At 38.5% G+C, this 27,287-nt stretch overlaps 1 long non-coding RNA gene across 2 annotated transcripts in view; it reads left to right on the forward strand.

Moving 5' to 3' along the window:
- LOC138917803 (uncharacterized) overlaps positions 1-27,287 on the forward strand; it is a 77,541-nt gene that overhangs the window by 14,615 nt on the left and 35,639 nt on the right. The window lies entirely within an intron of this gene.

Here is a 27,287-nt window from a genome sequence, read left to right on the forward strand (position 1 = left end):
AGACAGCATATAGTTGGATTATGTTTTTAAATCTATTCTGCCAACCTCTGTCTTTTGATTGGAGAGTTTAATCCATTTATATTTAAAGTAATTACTGATAAGGAGGGATTTAATTCTGTCATTTTACTATTTGTTTTCTATATGTCATATAACTTTTCTGTCCCTCATTTCCCACATTGCTGTCTTTCTTGTGTTTAGTTGATCTTTTTGCAGCGAAATGTTTTAATTCCCTTCTCATTTCCTTTTGTGCATACTCTATAGATATTTTGGTTACTTTGAGGATTGCACTTAACATCCTAAAGTTATAACACTCTCATTTGAATTAATACTAGCTTAATATCAATAACATACAAAAACTGCTCCTATACAGCTCCATCCCTACCTCTTTTCAGTTATTCATGTCACAAAATTACATCTGTATACATTGTGTTCAAAAACATACACGAATAATTGTATCTTTTGGGGGCCAGCCTGGTGGTGCAGCAGTTAAGTTTGCATGTTCCTCTTTGGTGGCCCGAGGTTCGCCAGTTCAGATCCCGGATGCGGACATGGCACCACTTGGCAAGCCATGCTGTGGTAGGCGTTCCACATATAAAGTAGAGGAAGATGGGCACAGATGTTAGCTCAGGGCCAGTCTTCCTCAGCAAAAAGAGGAGGATTGGCAGCAGACGTTAGCTGAGGGCTAATCTTCCTCAAAAAAAATTTTTTTTAATTGTATCTTTTATGCATTAGTCTCATAAACTATGTAGAAAGCAAAGTATGGAGTTACAAACCAAAGTTAAAGTAATACTAACTTTTAGACTAGTAATGTTTTTAAGGTATTAGTCTCTTAAGTCACATAGAAAACAAAAAGTGGAGTTACAAACCAAAGTTGCAATAATACTGTCTTTTATCATTGCCCATGTATTTAACTTTACTGATATCTTTATTTCTTCATATGGCTTTGAGTTACTGTCTGGTGTCTTTTCATTTCAATGTATGGGAGTCCTTTTAACCTTTCTTTGTAGGGCAGGTCTAGTGGTAGCAAACTCCCTCAGCTTTGGTTTATCTGGGAATGTCTTAATTTCACTCTCACTTTTGAAGGAAGTTTTGCTAAATATAGGGTTCTTGATTGACAGGGTGTTTTTTCCTTTCAGCACTTTGGATATATCAGCACATTGCCTTCTGGCTTCAAAGTTTCTAAGGAGAAATTGCTGATCATTTTATTGAGGATACTTGTTTGTGGAGAGTCATATCTCTCTGCTTTCAAGAGTCTCTCTTTGTCTTTGTCTTTCAATAGTTTGATTATAATGTGTCTTGGTGTGGAACTCTTTGAGATCATTCTGCTAGGAGTTCACCTAGCTTCTTGGATGTTTATGTTCATGTATTTCATAAATTTGGGAAATTTTTCTTCCTGCTTTATCTCCCCAAATCCCCCTGTACAGAGTTGTATATCTTATTTGCAGGTCCTTCTAGTTGTGGGATATGGGACGCCACCTCAACGTAGCCTGACGAGTGGTGCCATGTCCGTGCCCAGGATCCAAATGCTGGGCCACTGCAGTGGAGCACACGAACTTAACCACTTGGCTACGGAGCTGGCCCCGTATTTGGGAAATTTTTGGACATTATTTCTTCAGATAATCTCTCTGCCCCTTTCTCTCTCTCTCTCCTCCTTCTGGAAATCCCACAATGCATATATTGATCTGCTTTATGAAGTCCCATTGGTCCGTTAAACTGTTCACTTTTCTTCAATCTTTTGTCTTTTCTCACACTCAGTGTTTTCACTTCTCCCATCTTCAAGTTCATTGATTCTTTCTTCTGCCTGTTCCAATCTGTCTTTGAATCCCTCTAGTGAATTTTTCATTTCAGCTATTGTACGTTTCAGTTCCAGAATTTCCTTTTCTTCCTTTCTTCAGATTTTCTCTCTCTTTACTGTTATTTCATTTCATTTATACATTATTTTCTTGTTTTTTCTCCACGTCTTCCACAAGCATCTTTAAAACAAGTGTTTTAAAGTCTTTGACTAGTAGGTCCGCCAAGTGGTCTTTGTCAGGGACAGTGTTTGTTGGTTTGGGGTTTTTTTCATACTTTTGAAGGAGCCGTACTTTTCTGTTTCATTGCATACCTTGTGATTTTTTGTTGAAAACTGGACATTTGAAACTAATGATGTGGTAACTTTGGAAGTCAGATTCTCCTTCTTCCCCAGGGTTTGCTGATTTTTGCTTTTGTTATTGTTTTTGTTTTTTGATTGTTGTAGGCTGTCTCTGTGCTGGGGATCAGTTTGAAGTATAAACTTAAGGTCTTTTATGAGTCTGTGCCTTTCCGTGGGCATGCATGTTGACTTTCTAAATTCCCTGGTACATGCAGTTGCTTTTGAGTTTCCTAGATCTTAAATTTCGGGCTCCCACATAGGAAAAAGAGGAAAACGAGAGGGGGGAAAAACAAACAAACAAAAAATTAACAGACACTGGGCCTTTACGTCCCTCTGACAGTCATTTCAACCTGAAGAAGAGAGGCTTGAAACAGTGGGGGGAGGAGTGGAACAATGACTCTCTGTGAATGTACCTCTGTGATCAGAAGCAGCAGTCAGTGCTCAGAGCACAGATCCCTGACATTTGGATGTTATCCACCCTGGCTCCCTCAAGCCGCAGGCAAGCTGCTCCTGAAACATGTGCACAGCTCCCTTTTGTGGGGCTGGAGGATGAGAGATGGATAGTTGCTACTATGAAATTGACTGAAATTAAGTCCATCCGAATCTTCCTGTGGAAGTTGCAAGCCTTCAATAGACCCCAGAGTTCCAAAACAGTTATATCAGACAGATTATTGTCTAGGTAGGGAGATAGATTCCTAGTGCTTCCTACTCTGCCATCTTCTCAGAATCCTCCCTTAATTTTTGTAAGATAAAAGGTGGCTTTCTTATTATTTCTTGAAATAGTCATCTTTGTTTTATATTTTAAAAACAATGAAAAGTTTCCCTGTCAATTTCTGCAAAACTCTCAATAGCTTGTCCCTGCATTAGTTAAACAACTTTTAAATAAATACCAAACAGTACATGAGTGGGAAGAAAGGCTGATGTTTTTGCCAAAAGCAAAATGTTTTCCCATTAATATATTATTGTATTGAGGAGAAGAATGTTTTCTTTTAGAGACTATGAACAAAAACCATTTTAAGAAAGGCAACTACATCCTTTTGCGAGTACCATCAATACTGAGACAGTACTCTCTGCCAAAGGTTCTTAACATTGGCTACACACTGAAAAAACACTGATGTCTGGTACCAGGCCAAGAGATTCCGACTGACTGGTCTGGGGTATGACCTGGGCTTTGGGAGTTCTAAAAGCTCCCCAGGTGATTCTAATGAGAATGGGGATCTCTGCTCTATGCCTTCTTTCTCTCATGGCAGTAAGCATGCTACTCAAAATATGACTGCTCACCCGTTTTTATATTCGTCTAGGACAGAGCTCTCGATTGCTGAATGAGCATTTATCCTCACTTTACAATTCTCGGCATATCATCTAACATTCCTACGTGTATTGGACACTGTTGGGGTTTGGCCAGGTTCATTGGGGTCTCTTTTATTCTTACGTTCTCCTCCTCTAGCTTCTGTAGGCTTTAGGTTCTAATTGTCCACACCTGTGTCTTTCTTTGGAGGCCTGCTCAAGGTCTGCTGAAGCCATTTTGGGCACAGGTACAGAAAGCAGGAAATGCCTGGGAGTTCATGTCTCCTCAGGGAAGCCCTCAGCCAATGGCTGACCGGGCTCTCTTGCCTCCAGTTGGGATAAACTGAGGCAAACTTATAATCCAGTTCCCCTGCCAGATCAGACTGGTTCCTCTCTCCAGAGAACTTTGCCTGAGATCATACCCTTGCTTGCCTTTTCCCCTGCCCAAACTTCCCCCATCCCTCATTGGGTTCTCCTGGGAGCACTTCCTGAATAAATCATTTATGCACATATCCTTGTCTCAGGATTGGCTTCTGGGGAACTCAAACCAGGCCATGGCTTCATGGTGGCCCCATTGAGTGACTAACCCTAGAAGGAGGTTAGTTAAAGGAGGAAAGAGAAAATAATAAAGAGTGAAATATTAATTGGAAACAAACAAGCAGACAAATAAACTTATTCGGCAATGCTTAAAGAAGCCTCAGAGTCGACAAAGAAAATTTTCTATTTTTAATCTTCATTTGAAAGTTAAAAGATTATTTTGTGCATTTTTAAAAACTGCCCAGGGATATCATGTCATGTCTACTGATGTTTCCATCTATTAAGGAACAGCACAAACAGCAAAATGTTTTCATATATTTGATCATCACTATCAAGTTCATGGAGATGAGGATATGTATTCTGCCAGCATGACTTTACTAGAAAGACTTTTGCAAACCTCCACACCCTAATCATGTTCTTTGGTTACAGGCATGAGACAAATTATGACAGGCCCATGCAGGGACATAGTAACATGAAAAGTCAGAGAAGACAGGGTTTTTCTTGCATCCTTGTGAAGAAAATCTTGGGTTACTTTTAAGCAGGTCATGGCAGTTCAAGAATCATTTTTGGACCACTTGCAGATGGAAAGACATGCTGGGTTCAACCTAATTTCTGACACGTGGGGATCGAGAGAGCGCTGCTATCACAGATGCTCATTTTTACACTTAGGGCTGCAGCCTTTGTAAACAAGCAAACACTAGACCCAGGTTAAAGGAGACCTGACTCTTCCCTTCAGAGATCATCCCTCTAGTGCGGAATCAAGGCCGACAGCAGCATGAAGGCAGTTCTGTTCTGAACGCATGGATTCTGAGACTGAATAAAAGGCCTCATTTTCCAGAACTGTCAGTCTGATGCCTTTCTCAACAATTAGATTTACTAAAGAATCTTATAGAGAAAAAAAGAGAGAAATTAAGCAAAATGTCCAGATGTCGTCTGTTAAAAATGTTTTATTGAGACAATAAACAAATAACATCAACAAGTACTAAAATTTTAATTAAAATATGATTTACAATGTTGCTATACAGCGCGAGAAGCATTCTTATTGATGGAAAGAAGATTGCACCGCTTGTATCCTTAGGACACTTTTAGACATCCGTCTGACTTGTGAGATTCCCCGCAGGTAATGTGCTCTTAGAATGTCTTCTCCACACCCATGAGCATGAAAATTCTCCTCAGCACTTTAAAACACAATGGCAGTATCAATCGTTCCCTTTCATTGCTGGCTACATCGCTAGATAGATGTGTATTATGTTCTCTTGCCTTCTGCTCAGAAAAACCTAAGTATTGCATTTCTGTCAATTCATTGATTGAAGAGCTTGCCCCTCACAATGTTGACAGCTGTTTCAGACATTTAGAAAATAACTTGGATAACAGCTGCAAATGGATTGGCTAAAGAAGATTTGGAACCATCTAATTATCATTCATTAAATGCACACATTTCCACTGAAAAACCTCTTCAACCCAAAAGTTGACTATCAGGAAGCTGATGATTCTTGTTAAGTCTCAGAAAAGGCCTTGCTAATGCTTAACTCTCCATTAGCTGATTTAAAATGGAGCACATTGATATAGTTACTACTGAATAAGTTATTAGTGGATGCTATCTGTCACTACTATTGCTGTAATTGTTGTCCTTTATCCATCAGACAAGTATCCATGTGAGAACAGTAGGCGTCTCTTAGCGGTATAAGGCACTGATAAATCTCTTATACTTGAGCAGATGCACTTCTTGGATGAAAAGTGGAAATAAACCTAGTCACCTAATTAATTACCTTTTTGAACATAAAAATATTCTTTGCAAGAAATGACAAGGTATATGTATTGTGGTCATCACTATGTTAAGAAGTGTATTAAAATCCTTGAAGTAAACTCTAAAATGTTAACAGTGGATGTTTAGTGTGGCATGACTGTAGGACATTTTTCCTTCTTCTTGTGTATTATAAATATTTTATTTGAATACGTAATTCTTATATAATTGAAAAAAATAAACTTTATATTAAAATGTTTTGAGTACTCAAAGGAAGCTATAAATGTACCTTCAGAACCAAAGGGACCACTAGTCTTCTTTAACAATCTCGAAATTTAAATTTCAAGACCTTTATCTATCTTCAGTTTGGAAAGAACCTCTCCAGGGACTAGGTTCCTATGGATATATGAATAGGTACTACAGAATTAGCGACATAAACATTGCCACGCCTGTGAAAGGACTAGCATCCTACAAAGAATGAGGACGCTCAAACAGGCTCACGTTAAAAAATAAACTATAATATTTGATTAGTAATATGACTACAGATCTGAGTATCCATCGAGCAAAACACGCGGTCTAGAGTGCATGGTGCTTTTACAGCCTGCCCAATGGCGTGTCCAAATCTGCGTTTGTTCAGATGGTTCAGTCATCAGTTATTCACTCCCCTCTTTCCCATCCTATTTGAATCTTTCAGGGTTCATTTTGAATGTGGCTTCTTCCCTGAACTTTTCCCTCATTCAACTAATTACAGAAACAGTACTTAAAATAAATATAATATGTAATTAGGATTGATAAATTTCGTGGACAAGGTGTGTGTTCTCCTCCTGGCCCCCTACCTCCTTCACTGAACTTCCCTAATGCACTGATTTGGCTCTGGCTTCATCCTGTCTTCTACACTGCGAGCAGGTCTCTCACGAGTCCTTGTCCTCAAAGGTGAGTTTTCACAGGAAGAATTAGTATCCTTCATCACCCACCACAATGAGCTCTAATCTTTTTTATTTTTTCACGTGATACATGTATTTATTTTAACTCTTTACCTGGTATTGGTGACTAATAATTTTCTTTTTTCAGTAGCTTTATTGAAGTATAATTGACATACATAAGTTGCACATTTTTAAAGTGTAAAATTCGATAAATTCTGACATATGTATACATCTGTGAAACCATCACCACAATCATGATAATGAACAGATCCATCATGCCCAAAAGTTTCCTTGTGCTCCTTTATCATCCTTCCATACATCCCTGGCCCCCGGCAACCACTGAGCTGCTTTCTGTCCTTATCAATGAGTTTGAATTTTCTAGAATTTTATATAAAAGAGATTTTGCAGTATATACTCGTTTTTTAGGGGGCAAGTGTCAGGTTACTTTAACTCAGACAATTATTTAAAAATTCATCCAGGGGGCCGGCTCCGTGGCCGAGTGGTTAAGTTTGCACGCTCGGCTGTGGCGGCCCAGGGTTCGGATCCTGGGCGCGGACATGGCATGACTCGTCAGGCCACGTTGAGGCGGCGTGCCACATCCCACAACTAGAAGGACCTGCAACTAAGATATACAACTATGTACTGGGGGGGTTTGGGAAATAAAGCAGAAAAAAAAAAATTCATCCAGATACTTTTGTATCAATAGTTCACTTGTTTTTATTTCTTAGTATTCTTTGTACAGATTAATCAAAATTGGTTTATCCATTCACCAGTTAATGGGCACTTGGGTCGTTTCCAGTTTTTAGTTATTATGAATAAAGCTACTATGAACATGTGTGTGCAAGTTCTTGTGCAGACATGTGTTTACATTTCCCCTGATTAGATAAATACCTAAAAGTGGGAAAGCTGGGTAGTCTGGTAGATGTATGTTTAACTATTTAAGAAACTATCAAACTCTTTTCCAAAGTAGTTGTGATGTTTTATATCTCTACCAACAGTGTGTGAGAGTTGCTCTGGACCCTTGTCAACACTTGGTATAGTCAGTCTTTTTACCATTAGCCATCCTAGTGTGTATGAAGGGGTGTCTCACGGTTTTACTTTGCAATTCCTTAATAACTAATGATGTTGAGCATCCTTTCATGTGCTTATTTGCCATCTGTATATCTTATTTGGCTAAGTACCTGTTCAAATCTTTTGCCCATTTTAAAAATTGACTTGTCTTATTCTTGAATTATAGGAGTTCTTTATGTATTATATATACACAAGTCCTTTGTAGCATATATGTTTTGCAAATAATTTCTTTCAGTATGTGGCTTGACTTTTCCTTGTCTTTTGAAGAGCAAAATTTTTTAATTTTGGTGAAGTCCAGTTGTTTTGGTTTTTCTTTTTATTGTTCATATGCTTAGTGACATATTTAAGAACTCTGTTGAATCCAAGGTCACTAAGTTTTCTCTTACTTTTTATTTTGGATGTTTTTTAGTTTTTGCTCTTATATTAGACATATGATCCATTTCAAATTAATATTTTATATGGGGTGAAGTAAAAGTTGAGGCATATGGCCATCCAATTATTCTAGCATCATTTAGTGAAAAGATTATCCTGTCCCTGATGAATTGCCTTGGCACTTTTGTTGAAAATAAATTTATTGTATATGAGCAATTCTATTTCTAGAATCTCTATTCCATTGATCTGTTTGTCTAACACCAATATCATACTATCTTGATTATTTTGGCTTTATTATAAAGATTGAAAACAGATAGTTTAAGTCTTTCATCTTTCCTCTTCTTTTTCAACATCATTTTGGTTATTCTGGGGCCAGCGAATACTAGGACACTCACCTGAGCTTCAATGTTCAGAGTCTTTATTGGGTCTTCATCACTTAGGCATGACGCCTTGATTGCCCATGTGGTTGACCTCAGTCTTCAGGTCAACTGATACTGTGCAACCACAATCCGGAAGGAAGGAGGTGAAGATTTGAGAAGGAGCGTGGATAAAAGGGATGTTGGTTAGATGTTTGAAATCTGGACACTAATGGGATATAGAGATTAAACCCCACCATGGCAGGGTAGTAAAAAAAGGCTTTAACAATAGAAATGGCTAACAAGCAATTTAAAGTTTTTGCTATGTCATACATATGGTGACTCCTTCCTATAACCACAAGACTTTATAAAAGTTTATATTCTCATAAATATGGGCTGAACTGTGTTACCTCAAATTCATATCGAAGGAGGGATTAAAGTCCTAACCTTCCGTTAGCTTAGAATGGGACTGTATTGGGAGACAGGATCTTTAAAAAGGTAATGATGTTAAAGTGGGGTCATTAGGGTGGGCTGTAGTCCAATAGGACTGGTGACCTTATAAGAGAGGAGATTGGGACACAGACACACAGAGAAGGAAGACCTTGTGAAAACCCAGGAAGAAGACAGCCATCCACAAGCAAAGGAGAAAGGCTCAGAAGAAACCAACCCTGCAACACCTTGATCTTGGACTTCCAGCCTTCAGAATTTTAAGGAAACAAATCTCTGCTGTTTAAGCCACCCAGTCTGTGGTGCTTTGTTATGGCAGACCTAGCAAACTGATAAATTCACCAAAATATAGTGTGAATGGTTTAGCAAGTGCATAAATCAGTAATGGTTTACACACATAAATCAGGGCAGACCAGGTATAGAACAGAGGCAACCCATGCAAAAGCAGAAGTCTAGAGCTTAAATTCACCTTGAGAAATCTTGAAATCTGTGAAAACCTTGGGGGGCATTGGACATCCACAGGAAGATCTGGTCAACATTACTCAGATGCAGCTGTCCATAGGCCTCTGCTATGCTAAGTATCCCAGAGGACTGGTATTCATTTTGGCAAGCACTTGTTTAGAGCAAACTAAGGCCTGTGGGCTAAACCCTTTGCACTGCCAGTTTTTGTAAGTAAAATGTAAATAAAGTGGAACACACCCACAATTATTTGTTCACGTGTTGTCTACGGTTGCTTTTGCACAAAATGGCAGAGCTGAATAGTTGCGACAGAGGCCATATGGCCTGTAAAACCTAAAATAGTTACTAAACTTTACAGAAGAAGTTTGAGAAGTTCTGAATGAAGTGAATATTACAGCTAAGTATCCCTTCTTTCCAGACACATGATGGATTTGCAGATGTTCAGGCCCCTCAAGTTCAGGGTAAAGCATATATATTTAAAATAAAACTATGTGAGCAATGGTGTCTGAGGTGACCTCATGAACCAGTGAGCTGGGGAAAGTAGAAGAGGCGAGCGTGGGGAACTTCTGGAAAATATTGAGTTTTGACAAAAGGAAGGGAACAAAGGAATGCTAATGAAGACGAAAGACTGAGTACAAGGCAGTGAACTGAGTAAGGTCTGAGAACCCAGAACTAGGGAAAACGTTTGTCAGGGGATTCATTCAGAAAGAACCCAAGGCACGGGAGCCACTCTGGAGAGAGAACTTTTGTTCTGGACTTCAAAGTACTGTGTGACCCAGATATCAGCTGGAATGGAGTCTCCCAGGCCCTTGTTATCCAGATGGGCTTGTCTCAAAACTTTGTGAGAGTCCTACCCTCTCTCCCTTCCAAGATTTCTACAACTTCCTGGGAGCTTACCTCCTTTGGGTGACCTCTGTCTCCAAGCTCCACCTCATTTCAGTGAGGCTGTCTTATCCATCTCACACACACACACACACACACACACACACACACTCATAGAAAGCATTCAGGAGAGTAAAATATTTTTTCCTCTATTTCTGAAGCGAGGGGGCATGGGAGAGTAGCTTCTATAAAACAATGTGAATCACCTCAAGTTGAATCTTGACAATTGCTGTCCTTAAATATTCTTTGGCTATATCACCCACTAGAAAATTTCTTCTGGCTGCATCTCACTGCATCCTCTCCAGCCTCGGACGCCTCTCTCTCCGCCTCAACCTTCTCTCCACATCTTTCCTCTCTCCCATTCCTGCCTCTCAGAAGCAAAGAGAAATTCCTTCCTGTGTTTTATGCAGACCCATTTAGCAATCCTCTCTGGGTCTCTTTAAAGTCTCAGGGCTGTCTTCTTTTGTTTTTTAAATTATTTTATGGAGGTTGCACTCGTTTGTAACATTGTGTAAATTTCAGGTGTACATCATTATATTTTGGCTTCTGTATAGACTGCATCATGTTCACCACTCAAGGTCTCGTTGTCATCTGTTACCATACATATGTGCCCCTTTACCCCTTTTGCTCTCTCCCTACCCCCTTCCCCGCTGGTAACCACCAATCTGTTCTTATCTATATATCTGTTTGTTTGTTTATCTTTCATGTGTGAGTGAAATCATACAGTATTTGTCTTTCTGACATATTTCGCTTAGCATAATAGCCTCAAGGTCCATCTATGTTGTTGTAAATGGCACGATTTCATCTTTTTTTTTATGGCTGAGTAGTATTGCACTGTGTGTATGTGTGTGTATACCATATCTCCTTTGTCCATTCATCTGTTGACAGGTACTTGGGTTGGATCCAAGTCTTGGTTATTGTGAATTATGCTGCAATAAACATAGGAGTGCACATATCTTTTCAAATTAGTGTTTTCACATTCTTTGAATAAATATCCATAAGCAGAATAGCTTGATCATATGGTATCTCTATTTTTAATTTTTGGGGGCATCTCCATAGTTTTCCATAGTGACTGTACCACTTTGCATTCCCACCAGCAATGTTTGAGGGTCCCCATTTGTCCACAATCTCTCCAACACTTGTTATTTCTTGTTTTTTTTTATAATAGTCATATGCAAAAAATGAAAGTAGACTATTATTTTATGCTATATACAAAATTAACTCAAAATGAGTTAAAGACTTGAATGTAAGATCTGAAACCATAAACTCCTAGAAGAAAACATAGGTGGTATGCTCTTTGACATTGGTCTTAGCAGTATCTTTTCGTATCCCATGTCTACTCAGGCAACGGAAACCAGAGAAAGTAAACAAATAGGATTACATCAAACTAAAAAGCTTCTGCATGGCAAAGGAAACCATCAACAAAAAGACAACCCACCAACTGGGAGAAAATCTTTGCAAATCATATATTGGATAAGAGGTTAATTTCCAAAATATATAAAGAATTCATACAACTCAACAGCAAAAACACCCAAGTGACTCAATCAAAAAATGAGCAGAGGTTCTGAACATTTTTCCAAAGAAGATATACAGATGACCAACAGGCACATGAAAAGATGTTCAACATCACTAATTATTAGGGAAATGGAAATCAAAACTACAATGAGATATCACCTCACGCTCTCAGAATGGCTATGATCACCACTGTCTTCTGATGCCAATGATGTCGGGGAGAATCTGATATCTTTTGGTCCTTTGTATGTAATTTGTTTTTTCTCTCCGCAAGTTTTAAGACTTTTCGATCATTACAAATTTTTTCAAACGCTTCCTCCATCTGTTTGTTTTCCTCTCTCCTTTGGCGCTCCTATTACCTGCATGTCGACACTTTATTGCTTCTTGGTGCTTTCTGGGAGGATTCCTTGACCCGATCTTTTGTTTATGAAATCTTCTTTTGGTGGAATCCATTCTGATATTCATACTATCTGCCCAGTTCTTTATTTCAGCAATTATAGTTTTCAATCATTATTTCTACTGGGTTTCCTTTTTTAAAATAACTGTTTGCTATTAAATAGAATTTAGGGGCCAGCTCCATGGCCCAGTGGTTAAGTTCGCGCGCTCTGCTGCAGCGGCCCAGGGTTCGGATCCTGGGCATGGACATGGCACCACTCGTCAGGCCACGTTGAGGCGGCGTCCCACATCCCACAACTAGAAGGACCTGCAACTAAGATATACAACCGTGTACGGGGGCGGGGCGTTTGGGGAGATAAAGCAGAAAAAAATAAAATAAAATAAAAAATAAATATAATTTAATATTCCATTTTCTAGAATGAAAGAAATATGAAAGACCTTAGGTTGAAGTGTTCACAGGATAGGTAATAAAATCCTGTGTCTAAGTACAGTGTAGTAAAATTGAAAAATCTCAAATACAAAGTTTATGCACCAATTCTACTACATTCATTTTATTTATTTTTATTTTTTAAAATTTTTTATTGAGTTACTGATAGGTTACAATCTTGTGAAATTTCAGTTGTACATTATTGGCTGTAAGTAGTGTTGTAGGTGCACCACTTCACCCTTGGTGCCCACCCCCCACCCCACCTTTCCCCTGGTAGCCACTAATCTGTTCTTTTTGTCTACATTTTTAAATTCCTCATATGAGTGGAGTTATACAGAGACTGTCCTTGTCTATCTGGCTTATTTCACTTAACATAATACCCTCAAGGTCCATCCATGTTGTTGCAAATGGGACGATTTTGTTCTGTTTTACACCTGAGTGGTATTCCATTGTATATATAGACCACATCTTCCTTATCCATTCATCTGTTGATGGCCACTTAGGTTGCTTACACGTCTTGGCTATTGTAAATAAGGCTGCAATAAACATTGGGGTGCATGGGACTTTTGGAATTGCTGACTTCAAGCTGTTTGGATAGATAGCCAGTAGTGGGATAGCTGGGTCATATGGTAGTTCTATTTTTAATTTTTTGAGGAATCTCCATACTGTTTTCCATAGTGGCTGCACCAGTTTGCATTCCCACCAGTGGTATGTGAGGGTTCCTTTTTCTCTACAACCTCTCCAACATTTGTTACTATTTGTTTTAGTTATTTTTGTCATTCTAATGGGTGTAAGGTGATATCTTAGTGTAGTTTTGATTTGCATTTCCCTGATGATCAGTGATGATGAAAATCTTTTCATGTGTCTATTGGCCATCCGTATATCTTCTTTGGAGAAATGTCTGTTCATGTCTCCTGCCCATTTTTTGATCGGGTTGCTTGATTTTTTGTTGTTGAGTTGTGTGAGTTCTTTATATGTTATGGATATTAAGCCTTTGTCAGATGTATGACTTGCAAATATTGTTTCCCAGTTAGTGGGTTGTTTTTTTGTTTCAACCCTGTTTTCATTTGCCTTAAAGGAGCTCTTTAATCTGATGAAGTCCCATTTGTTTATTCTCTATATTGTTTCCCTGGTCTGAGAAGACATGGTGTCCAAAAAGATACTTTTAATAATGATGTCAAGGAGTGTACTGCCTACATTTTCTTCTAGAAGCCTTATGGTTTCAGGTCTCACCTTTAGATCTTTGATCCATTTTGAGTTTATTTTGGTGAATGGTGAAAAAGAATGGTCAATTTTCATTCTTTTACATGTGGCTTTCCCGTTTTCCCAGCACCATTTGTTGAAAAGACTTTCTTTTCTCCATTGTATGCCCTCAGCTCCTTTGTTGAAGATTAGCTGTCCATAGATGTGTGGTTTTATTTCTGGGCTTTCAATTCTGTTCCATTGATCTGTGCACTGGTTTTTGTGCCAGTACCATGCTGTTTTGATTACTGTAGCTTTGTAGTATGTTTTGAAGTCAGGGATTGTGATGCCTCCGGCTTTGTTCTTTATTCTCAGGATTGCTTTAGCAATTCGGTCTTTTGTTGCCCCATATGAATTTTAGGATTCTTTGTTCTATTTTTGTAAAGAATGTCATTGGGATTCTTATTGGGATGGTGTTGAATCTGTGGATTGCTTTAGGTAGAATGGACATTTTAACTATGTTTATTCTTCCAAGCCATGTACATGGAATGTCTTTCCACCTCTATGTCATCATCCATTTCTTTCAGAAAAGCCTTGTAATTTTCGTTGTATAGGTCTTTCACTTCCTTAGCTAAATTCACCCCGAGGTATTTTATTCTTTTTGTTGCGATTGTGAATAGTATTGCGTTCTTGAGTTCTTTTTCTGTTAGTTCGTTATTAGAGTATAGAAATGCTAGTGATTTATGTAAACTGATTTAATACCCTGCAACTTTGCTGTAGTTGTTGATTACTTCTAAAAGTGTTCCAATGGTTTCTTTGGGGTTTTCTATGTATAAGATCATGTCATCTGCAAACAGCAAGAGTTTCACTTCTTCCCTCCCTATTTGGATTCCTTTTATTTCTTTTTCTTGCCTAATTGCTCTGCCCAAAACCTCCAGTACTATGTTAAATAAGAGTTGTGATAGAGGGCATTCTTGTCTCGTTCCTGTTTTCAGGGGGATGGGGTTCAGTTTTTTCCCATTGAGTATGATGTTGACTGTGGGTTTGTCATATATGGCCTTTATTATGTTGAGGTAGTTCCCTTCTATCCCCATTTTGTTCAGAGTTTTTATCATAAATGGCTGTTGGATCTTGTCAAATGCTTTCTCAGCATCTATTGAGATGATCATGTGGTTTTTATTCCTCAGTTTGTTGATGTGGTGTATCACATTGATTGATTTGCAAATGTTGAACCATCCCTGTGTCCCTGGTATGAATCCCACTTGATCATGATGTATGATCCTTTTGATGAATTGCTGAAATCGGGTTGCCAAAATTTTGTTGAGAATTTTTGCATCTGTGTTCATCAGAGATATTGGCCTGTAGTTCTCCTTTTTTGTGCTGTCCTTGTCAGGCTTTGGTATCAGCGTGATGTTGGCCTCGTAGACTGTGTTGGGAAGTGTTCCATCCTCCCTAAATTTTTGGAATAGCTTGAAAAGGATAGGTATTAAATCCTTTCTGAAAGTTTGGTAGAATTCCCCAGGAAAGACATCTGATCCTGGGGTTTTATTCTTTGGGATGCTTTTGATTGCTGTTTCAATCTCTTTCCTTGTGATTGGTCTGTTCAGATTGTCTGCTTCTTCTTGACTAAGCTTTGGGAGATTGTAGGAGTCCAAGAATTTATCCATTTCCTCTAGGTTATCCATTTTGCTGGCATATAGTTTTTCATAGTATTCTCTTATAATCCGTTGTATTTCTGTGGAGTCTTGTTATTTCTCCTCTTTCATTTCTGATTTTGTTTATCTGAGCTTTCTCTCTTCTTTTCTTTGTAAGTCTGGCTAGGAGTTTGTCAATTTTATTTATCTTCTCAAAGAACCAGCTCTTTGTTTCATTGATCCTTCCTACTGCCTTTTTTGTTTCAATAGCATTTATTTCTGCTCTGATTTTTATTATTTCTCTCCTTCTGCTGACTTTGGGCTTTGTTTGTTCTTCTTTCTCTAATTCAGTCAGGTGTAGTTTAAGTTTGCTTATTTGGGATTTTTCTTGTTTGTTAAGATGTGCCTGTATTGCGCTGAATTTTCCTCTTAATACAGCTTTTGCTGTATCCCATATGAATTGGTATGGCATGTTATCATTTTCATTTGTCTCCAGGTATTTTTTGATTTCTTCTTTGATTTCTTCAGTGATCCATTGCTTGTTCAATAGCAATATTGTTTAGTCTCCACATCCTTGTGCCTTTCTCAGCTTTTTTCTTGTAATTAATTTCTAGCTTTACAGCATTATGATCGGAAAAGATGCTTGTTATTATTTCAATTTTTTTGAATTTGTAGAGGCTTGCCTTGTTTCCTAACATATGGTCTATTCATGAGAATGTTCAATGTGTGCTTGAGAAGAATGTGTATTCTGCTGTTTTAGGGTGAAGTGCTCTATATATGTCTATTAAGTCCAATTGTTTTAGCTTTTCATTTAGCTCCACTGTTTCCTTGTTGATTTTCTGGATGATCTGTCCATTGATGTGAGTGGGGTGTTGAGGTCCCCTACTATTATTGTGTTATTTTTGATATTTTCTTTTAGGTTTGTTAATAGTTGCTTTATGAAATTTGGTGCTCCTGTGTTGGGTGCATAGATATTTATGAGCATTATTTCTTCTTGATGGAGTGTCCCTTTGATCATTATATATTGGCCCTCTATGTCTCTCTTTATCTGCCTTATCTTGAAATCTATTTTGTCTGATATAAGTATTGCGACACCTGCTTTCTTTTGTTTGCTATTAGCTTGGAGTATTGTCTTCCACCCCTTCACTCTGAGCCTGTGTTTGTCCTTGGAGCTAAGGTGTGTTTCCTGGGGGCAACAAATGGTTGGATCTTGTTCTTTAATCCATTTTGCCACTCTGTGTCTTTTTATTGGAGAGTTCAATCCGTTTACATTGAGGGTGAGTATTGATGCATGAGGGCTTAATGCTGTCATTCTGTCGCTCATTTCCAGTTTTCCTGTGTTTCCTTTGTTTCTCGTCCTGTGTGTTTCAACCTACCCATTGACTTCTGCAATTTCTTATGCTGGGTTTCTTAGATTTTTCCTTATTTATGTTTTGTGTCTCTGTTCTGTTTTTTAGTTTAGTGGCTACCCTGAAGTTTGTATTCAGAATCTCGTGTATAACACAGTCCGTTTTCTGGTGGTCTCTTACTTCCTTAGCCTAGACTGATTCAGTCCCTTTCCTCCTCCCTTCCTAAATTATTATTTTCATCTCTTATTCCAACTTGTGTTGTGAGTTTGTGGTTAGAGTGATAAGATTGTCTTTGCTTTGGTGAGTTCCTTCCCTTTATCCTAATGCTATAGTTGAATATTTGCTATTCTATTCTGATTCTATCTATTTGTCTCCCTACTCCGTGTTTTGTGACCCCTCCTCCCTTTTTTTTCTTTTTTCAGGTATGAGGCCTTCTCAAGGATTTCTTGTAGTGGGAGGTCTTTTGGCTACAAAGTCCCTTAGCTTTTGTTTGTCTGGAAAAGATTTAATTTCTCCATCATATCTGAAGGATATTTTTGCTGGATAGAGTATTCTTGGCTGAAAATTTTTATCCTTTAAAGTTTTGAATACATCATTCCAATCTCTCCTAGCTTGTAAGGTTTCTGTAGAGAAATCCGCTGAAAGTCTGATAAGGGTTCCTTTGTAAGTTATTTTCTTCTGCTTGCTGCCCTGAGTATTCTTTCTTTGTCATTCATTTTTGCCATTTTTACTACTATATGCCTTGCAGTAGGTCTTTTTACATTGACAAATCTAGGAGATCTGAAAGCTTCCTCCACACACATTTCTCTCTCAATCCCTAGATTTGGGAAGTTCTCTTCTATTATTTCGTTGAGCACACTTTCTGCTCCATTTTCCTTTTCCACACCCTCAGGAATTCCGATTATTCTTAAGTTGCATTTTTCTCATTGAGTCTGCTATTTCTGGGAGATTTTCTTCAGTTTTTTAAATTCTTAGTTCTCTTTCTTTCTCTGTCTGGAGCCATTCAGCCTGTCTATCTTTGATTATGCTAATTTGCTCTTCTATGGTGTCTACATGGGCATTCAGGGAATCAGTATTCTGTTTTATCTGATCCACTGTATTTTTCATCTCTGGTATTTCTGATTGATTCTTCTTTATAGTTTCAATCTCTTTTGTGAAGTAACTCCAGAACTTGTTGACTTGTTTCTCTATATTTCCCTTTACCTCATTGAGTTTTTTGATGATAGCTACTCTGAGTTCATTGTCACTTAGTTTACCTATTTCCAAGTCCTCAGGACATAATTCTGTGTTTTTAATGTTTTCCTTGTGGACTGGAGCTTTTATAAATTGCTGGATGGTGGAGCAGTCTTTGCGCATGATGATAGTATTCGGTTGCAGTTACAGCCTGTGGCCACTAGATGGGAGTCGAGAGCCACACATTCTGAGCCCTCTGCCTCCAGCCATGATGGCAGCACACAGCGTGGGTTGGGGGAGGAGGGGCACTTTCTCTGGAGTGCAGACCTGGATTCCGATCAGCTCTTGCTCTCTGGTCTCCCGGGGCCCTGGCTTGCTGGGGTACCCCCACGCAAAAGCTTTCCCCTGTTAGAGGGTTTCCGCTGCATGGGTGGAGGGAGTCCTGGAAGATCCCGTGGACGCGCAGCCCCTGCCCCACTCCTTCCTTCACCCACAGCAGCAATCCCAGTCTCTAGGCGAGGGAGCGAAGTTCTCTCTTACCCCATTCCACCTCCTCCAAGGGCAGCTCCAGCCTCTCCACCCTCTGTTGTTTGGCTGCTGTGGGTCTCTGACAATCTCTGTGTTATTAGGATTTTTTGGTTGGAATTCTGTCGTTCCTTTTGGTTGTAGTTTGGAGGGGAGAGAGTCCCGGGTGAGCTCACTCCGCCATGTCACTGACATCACTCTGACTATACTCATTTTAGATTCTTATGGTCTATAAATTAATTAGGTAGAGTTGTTTAGTGTATTTTGTTTGTTTTACTCTCAAGTGAGAGTAAATAATCTGCAGAAATCAGCCATCTTTGACACATTCTTTATTTCACTATAATCTCTTGTACAATTTGTGAAAGCATGATGTTGGCTATTTTTTTAAGTTAGATATTCTTTATTATGTCCAGGAGTTGGCATTCTGTTTTTGGTTATCTAAGAGTTTTAGTTTTTCATTATAATTAGATGTCAATTTTTCATCATATACTTTCTAAAACACATAAAACCTGTATAATATAGACTAATAGTTTATAAATACTATTGGTACTGATTGCTTGCCATGAGAAATTTTTATTTCACTCTCTTCAATTTCCTAGCAAATAAATGTCTTGAATTTTCTTGTAGGAATGTGCCAAGACTGTTACTCTGCCTTTTTCCCTTAAGCATTGTTGAAATTTGATATTTCTCTCATTCATTTCTTAAAAGCAATGCAAGTATAAGATTGTTCCAACCCTAGTAACCTCAGTCTAGTCCAACATTTTAAGCAGCCTATTTTGCCTCTGCTCCTCTGGTGTGAGTGGAAGCCTGCCGTCTTTCTGACTGTGTGCTCCTCTCTAGGAGAGCTGCCTGGGGCTCACCGTCTGCATTGGGACCTTCATCCTCTGCTGTGGCTCCCATCCTTTGTTGGAAGACAATAGCCTGAGGGCTAGGGTTCTCCCAGGGGCCTGCAGCCCTCCCAACTCTGTGCCCAGGAAAGGGCCTCCATGACTTTGGCCTTCTCTGTTTGTGGGGTGTGGAATTCAATGTGTATACATTAATCACTTGTATTAATTACATCATTCAGGGATTTTAAAATTTTTTCATTATATTATAAAATACGGAATACAGATTCACTCTATGCTTCAAATCTTTTAACCTCTCTTTCATACTTTCCCTTCTTTGTCTTTCTGTGCTTCATTCTATACCATTTCTTTGGTTCTGTCTTTTGGGTAACTCATTTTCTTCAGAGGTGTCCATTTGGTCTGCTGCTAAATGGGTAAAGTGAATTTTAACTTCCAGTTATCATATTTTTTACTTCTGAAAGTTCTGCTTTGCTTTCTTCACAATTGTTTGCTTTGTCATGTGTTCAAGCCTCTCTTGAAAAACACATCAAACGTTTACACCATACATTGGTTTTTTAAATTTAATATTTAAAGCAATGGTTTCTAGACTTGAGTGTGCATCAGAAGCACCCGAGAACGTGTTAAACCACGGATCACCTCACCCTGGAGTCTCTGGCTCTGTAGGTCTGGAGCAGAGCCTAGAAATTTGAATTTCCAACAAGTTTCCAGGTGATGCTGATGTTGCTGGTTTAGGGACTACATTTCGAGGACAACTAACCTAAAGTATTTGTAGGTGAAATTTTCCTAGTCATTGTTGTGCTCTCTCTCACTCATGGTGCTTGTGTTTTTGCTGTTTTCTTTGTTTTAACTGAGAGCTGCTCATTTTCCTTGGATTTTTTTGGGGGGGCCTGTGGAAGGAAATTCTTGGTTGCTGGGATAAAGGTGCATTTCTGAAGAGAGGATTTGTGTTTGCGTTGCCTGGTTTCTGGGGACACTACCAGCCCAGGACCATTCTAAATTAAATTCCTGGCTTGAGGTTTTTTGAAACTCCTAGTTAAGATGAATTCAGCTGCATGATCCCATGAAGGCTGGGTGATAGTCCTGCTACTCAACAAGCAGTTTTGAGATTGGCAGTATCTCTACTCACGCAGCAGGGGCAGTGTTATTTCTAGTTGAACTTTACCAAGAGAGGGTAGTCCTTTGATGCTCCAGGTTCGTGGTGCAGGGAACAGTGTCCTACTGAGTTCCCTCTCTGGGCCTTTTCTCCCAACCGACTCTGCTGAGCTGTTGAAACTCATGACTAGGTTCACCAGGTGCCCTCAGGTTGAAAGCAGATCGCAGTGCCTGGTTGCCCCTCTGTTCTTGGAGTTGCAAACATTTTCTCCGAATGTGTCATTTGTCTTTTAACTTTGTCTATGGTATTTTGTCAGCATAGAGAAAATTAAAATTTTAGTAGTAAAATCTAGGAATTATGTCCAATTTTCTTTGGCTACTGGACTTTATGGAAAAGGTTATTCTCCAATAAAGATTTTTTATTCCTTTAAATTTTTCCCTAAAAGCTTTATAAACCATGACTGTTTTATATTTATACATCTCATGAGGCAGGAACCTAACTTTAATTTACACAAAATAGATTTTCAGTTGCTCCATATACTGAATAATCTATTCTTTACCTACTGCTTTAAAGTGTCACGTTTTCCATGTATTAAATGCATATATATTTCTGATTATATTCTGGCATAAAGAACTGTTTATCTATTCCTGATATAGTAACAAACTACTTTAATTATAATAGCTCTTGAGGACATTTTAATATCTGATAAGACACATGTCCCCTCAATATTCTATTTCTTAAACATTTCTTGACAATTCTTACATAATTATTGTTCCAGATGAAACAGAATCAACTTAAGTTTCTTCAAAGCTCCTTTGGTATTCTTTTTTTTTTTTTTAATTTTTATTGAGTTAACAATAGGTTACAATCTTGTGAAATTTCAGTTGTACATTATTGTTTGTCATTCGTGTTGTAGGTGCACCCCTTCAACCTTTGTGCCCACCTCCCACACCATCTTTCCCCTGGTAGCCACTAATCTGTTCTCTTTGTCTACATTTTTAAATTCCTTATATGAGTGTAGTCATACAGAGATTGTCCTTGTCTATCTGGCTTATTTCACTTAACATAATTCCCTCAAGGTCCATCCATGCTGTTGCAAATGGGACTGTTTGTTCTGTTTTACAGCTGAGTAGTATTCCGTTGTATATATAGACCACATCTTCTTAATCCAGTCATCAGTTGATGGGCACTTAGGTTGCTTCCACGTCTTGGCTATTGTAAATAATGTTGCAATGAACATTGGGGTGCATGGGACTTTTGGAATTGCTGACTTCAAGCTCTTTGGATAGATACCCAGTAGTGGGATAGCTGGGTTGTATGGTAGTTCTATTTTTAATTTTTTGAGGAATCTCCATACTGTTTTCCATAGTGGCTGCACCAGTTTGCATTCCCACCAGCATTGTATGAGGGTTCCTTTTTCTCCACAACCTCTGCAACATTTGTTACTATTAGTTTTAGATATTTTTGTCATTCTAATGGATGTAAGGTGATATCTTAGTGTAGTTTTGATTTGCATTTCCCTGATGATCAGTGATGATGAAAATCTTTTCATGTGTCTATTGGCCATCCGTATATCTTCTTTGGAGAAATGTCTGTTCATGTCTCCTGCCCATTTTTTGATCGGGTTGTTTAATTTTTTGTTGTTGAGTTATGTGAGTTCTTTATATGTTATGGATATTAAGCATTTGTCAGATGTATGACTTGCAAATATTGTTTCCCAGTTAGTGGGTTGTTTTTTGTTTCAATCCTGTTTTCATTTGCCTTGAAGAAGCTCTTTAGTCTGATGAAGTCCCATTTGTTTATTCTCTATATTGTTTCCCTTGTCTGAGAAGACATGGTGTCCAAAAAGATCATTTTAATACTGATGTCAAGGAGTGTACTGCTTACATTTTCTTCTAGAAGCCTTATGGTTTCAGGTCTCACCTTTAGATCTTTGATCCATTTTGGGTTTATTTTGGTGAATGGTGAGAAAGAATGGTCAATTTTCATTCTTTTATATGTGGCTTTCCAGTTTTCCCAGCACCATTTGTTGAAAAGACTTTCTTTTCTCCATTGTATGCCCTCAGCTCCTTTGGTGTCCTTTGGTGTTCTGATTGAAAAACATTATGTTTATCTATTGCTTTGGGAAGATTGCCATCTTCACGCACTTTGAGTCTTCCTATCTAGGAGTATGGTATGTTTCCCATTCAACTTGGGCCTCATTTTATGTGTATCAGTAAATTGCATAGTTTTCTTTATATGTTTATATATTTTTTCTTTCTTGTTGAGTTTGATTTTTAGTTATCATTTTTGTGAATGGGACTTTACTTTTTATGTCATTTTTAACTAGTTATGGCTAATTGGAAGAAAAGATATTAACTTGTAAATATTTATTTTGTTTTACTGAGGTATAATTAACACAGCATATTATTTTCAGGTGGTTTTTTTTGAGCTGTATCTCTGGGATTTTTCTATGTATACAATCATATCTCATGTAGCTATTGCTTCCTCTTCAATTTTTTTCCCTCATTTTGTTTTCTAGATTTATTCCATTAAATAGACTTCCCAACGTTTTATTAAATAGTACAGACAGTGACACGCTTGTCTTCTTCCTCATGTTGGTTAGAATGACTTTAAATTCTCAGAACTGTTTACTATTGATTTCTGATAAAGACTGTTTAAAATATTTAAGGAAAATTCTTTTATTCAACATTTTTGTAGTGGGCACAGAATTTTGTTAAATATTTTGTATCTATTGAAAAAATCAAATCACCACCAGGTATTTGGCTTTTATTTTTGATTTATTAATGTAACATTTTCAGTTTTTTAATGTTGAAGCATCTTATCATCCCAAAATAAATCCTATTTAGTTATTTTTATGATTTTAAAATTTGCTACTTGATTGTACATGCTAAAATTTTTCTTACAATTTTGGTTATTTATTCTTGTGCTATTGTTTTCTTGTTAGGACATAGTATGTATCTGCATGTAATTTGTGTCAAGTTCATTTTGGATTGTTGCTCACCTTTGAATGAGCTGAGCTCTTCCTGGACCAGTTGTCTGTGGGAGGTGCCTGTCAGAGAGCAGGCGGGGTGGTGCTCCTGGCTGGAAGAATTCCTGTGATGGAACCTTGTGTGTGTCCTCCTGGACGTGCCTTATCCCTGGACAAGGGAGTAAGCACTGCAGTCAGTGAGTAAGGCTGAGCCCCCTTCCTCCCCTGCCACTTCACCAAGACGCCTGTCTCCACAATTGTGATCTAGGTGGTGATTTATCCAGCGTCACCCTACCTGCTGCTCCAAGATTCACGTCAAACTACGTCCAGGGACATTTTATCAACTGGCCCTCAGGAATTATTAATTTTGCCTCTCAGGGTGTATTACTTACTTCTGAGGAGGATTATTTTCTATCAGTCAGGGTCCAGTCGGGAATACAGAATCTACCAGTTATTTCAGCAGAGTGACTTTAATATGAGAACTTGATTAAACAGATACTGAAGATGGAAAATGGGAAAAGGGACCACTGACTTAAGGTAGAGACAGTAGCTGCGGAAGGCAGCTACCACGCCTAGTACTGGGGGAATAAAGGGAACTGTGTGGGGTTATTACGACCTAGAAGCTTGGTGGGGCGGGAGACACAGACCTCTGAGGAGGAATGTCAGCCAGTTGGTTGCTGATATTTCGGAATAGATAAGATGAGGCTGTGTTCTGGGAATATAGAAAAACTAGAAACTGAAATCAACTGTTTTGGGGACCAACTGCCACTACTGGGTTGAACTCCAGCCCTGACATTTTCCGGTGCTCCTTCCTCCCCACTCCTGGCAGAATCTAGCGGGACAAATGTGGTCTGCAGAGTCCCAGCAGCACAAAGCAAAAGAGAAGGGCAGCTGAGTTAGAGGCTGACAGACGACAGCTTCATGACCTGCTGCGTCATCTGAGATGTGCATCGGGGCCCCTTCTCAGCATTTCCATTCTTCTCTTTGACATTCCCTGTTGTTGGCAGCTCTTCCTCGTCGGTTGTGGTTCAGTGTTACAGATGTCTCCCAGTTTCGCTGAAAATAGATTTTGCTTCTGTTTCTTACTCTTTTAATATCTTTCTACGTACTTGCTCTTTTAGCACTCTAGAATGTGTTTTCCTTCTTTCTTTTTCTCTTTCTTTTTTTTGGTGGGGAAGGTTGGCCCTGAGTGAATATCTGTTGCCAGCCTGCCTCTTTTTGCTTGAGGAAGATTGTTGCTGAACTAACATCTGTTGCCAATCTTTCTCTATTTTGTATGTGGGGTGCTGGCACAGCATGGCTTGATGAGCGGTATGTAGGTCCATGCCTGGGATGTGAACCTGCAAACCCTGGGCTGCTGAACCAGAGCACGTGAACTTAACCACTACACCACCGGGCCTGCCCTAGGGTGATTTTTGAGGAGAGGAAGGCAATTTTCCTCCATTACTCCACCATTTAAAAACTTGAAGTTACAGATGTGTTATTGACTGTGTAATCTCCTTTAACAGTTTCTTATCTCTCGCAGCTTTCTTTTCATCTTGGTATAGCATTTTGTTATGTGTTTCTCTTTGTTATTTCTTTTTCTTGTGTCATTGAGAACATGATTGTTTTTTCCACCTTAATAATGCCTAATTGCCTAATTGTTACTTAAACTTTTCTTCTGATTTCTATAGCTAATAATTTTCAGAAATAGGTTTTCCTTCTAAGTTTTCAGAATGATGCTCTGCATCCTCTGATGAGCAATAAAGAAGTATGTATAGACAAACATACATATATATTAAACTCTTCCTCCTAGAATGAGAAAGAATCCATCCAAGAATTGTTTTTTGCCAATTAATTGGATGTGTAGATTTTTCTGGGCCCCAGGCATTGATAATTTTTATTTTTCTAGAATCTCATTCTCATATATATTCTAGAATGCAGATTAAATTCATTGCAAAGCCCAGTTCTAAGCGTTTGGCAGCTATCAGGTGATGTCATTGTATGGTGTTGAGATGGTGGAAGGGTAGGGTGAACAGCTTGCTGGATGGCCTTTCCTCTAGCTTCCTCTAGGCATGCCAGAGGTTTTGACTCTTGATCGAACATTCTTTCCAATACTAACATAGGGGTCTGTTAGGAGGATACGTATATGAGATCCAAGGTAAGTGAGAATTCAGCCTAGGTCTATGTACCAGGCCCTGCACCTGTGCCCAATTGTTGAGATTGCTTACTGAGAAATGAATAACCAGTATTGGTGAAATGAAGATGCCTGGAGAACGGGAGCCACACATCTAACCGACTGAGGGCTTCCAGGAGCCCACATGCACTCAACCTCATCTCTGTGACCCACCCTGAAAGAAGGACAAGTGTACGGGAACACTTGCCTGGGAGTCATGAGACCTCATCTTTGCTGTTACTGTGTGTGCTGTATTGCCCACTCTGTATCCTTTTTTGTTTGTGTCATTTCAAATTTTTATTTTGAAATAATTATAGATTCACAGAAAGTTGCAAAAAATTGTACTCGGAGGCCCCGTGTACCCTTCACCCAGTTTCTCTCGATGGTAACAACTTGTGTAACTATAGTACAATATCACACCAGCAAATCAACAATCTACAGAGCTTATGCAGATTTTGCCAGTTCTATATGCACTTGTGTGTGTGTGTGTGGTCATATCCAAGTTTATCGCCTGTGTGGCTGTACATAATCAAGATACAGAACAGATCCATAATCACGAGGGCTCTCTCATGCTATCTCTTTATAGCCTCCCCTCATCACTACCACCCCCAAACCTCCAGCAACCGCTAATCTATAATTTTATTTTAAGAATGTTGTGTAAATAGAATGATGCAAAATGTAACATTTTGAGGTTTTTTTCCTCAGAATAATTTCATAGAGATTTGTCTAAGTTGTCACATGGATCAGTAGTTTGTTCCTTGTCATTGCTGAGTAGTATTCTGTGGTGTGGATGCCCCACGGGTGGTTTACCATTTACCCATTGAAGATCATCTGGGTTGCTTCCAGTTTTCAGCTCTTATGAATAAAACTGCTACGAAAATTTGTGTGCAGGTTTTCGTGTGGATATAAGTCTTCGTTTCTCTGGGATAAATGCTCAGGAGTATGATCATTGATTGTATGGTAGCTTCAGTTTAGTTTCATAAGAAATTGCCAAACTGTTTCCAGAGCAGCTATACCGTTTAACATTGCCACCAGCAATGTCTGAGTGATCCAGTTTCTCTGCATCCTCCCTAGCATTTGGTGTTAACTCTGTTTTTTTATTTTAGTCATTCCAACAGGTGTGTAATGGTATTTTGTTGTGGTTTTAATTTGCATTTCCCTGATGACTAATGAAATTGAACAATTTTCCGTGTGCTTATTTTCCATCTGTATCTCCTCTTCAGTAAAATGCTTGTTCATGTATTTCACCTATTTTTCATAGGATTTTGTAATGATGAATATTGAGACTTCTTTATATATTCCAGATATAAATCCTTTGTTGGATGTGTGATTTTCAAATATTTTCTCCTACTATGTTGCCTGTCTTTTCACCTTCTTAATGAGGTCTTTCACAGAGCAGGTGTGTTTAATTTTCCTGAGGTCTAATATATTAAATTTTCACACTTTTGGTGTCAAGTATAAAAACTTGAAGATTTTCTTCTATGTTATTTTTTTCTCAAAGTTTTATACTTTTACCTTTGCGTCTGTGATCCATTCATATTTTTCTTAAAGCTAAGTAAATTTGGTGCTGAGTGAAGCCTATTGCGTCTTGTAAGCTATGTTGTCAATACCAGCCCGTGACTATCACTGCAAGTAGCACGGATTGGGTGTCATCCATAATGTCTTCTCCTTCCTTTTACTGCCTGGTTCTCTGACATATAGGACTAACATGATATATAAACCCTATAGCTCCTAGAAACATTTTAGTGGCTACTAAGCTCAGAAATAATTTGCCATCTCTGAGGCAGGTGATTTTTTGATTCTTCTTTAATTTCAT

This window comes from Equus caballus, chromosome 15 (assembly GCF_041296265.1).
Source record: "Equus caballus isolate H_3958 breed thoroughbred chromosome 15, TB-T2T, whole genome shotgun sequence".
In the NCBI taxonomy this organism is placed as follows: Eukaryota; Metazoa; Chordata; class Mammalia; order Perissodactyla; family Equidae; genus Equus; species Equus caballus.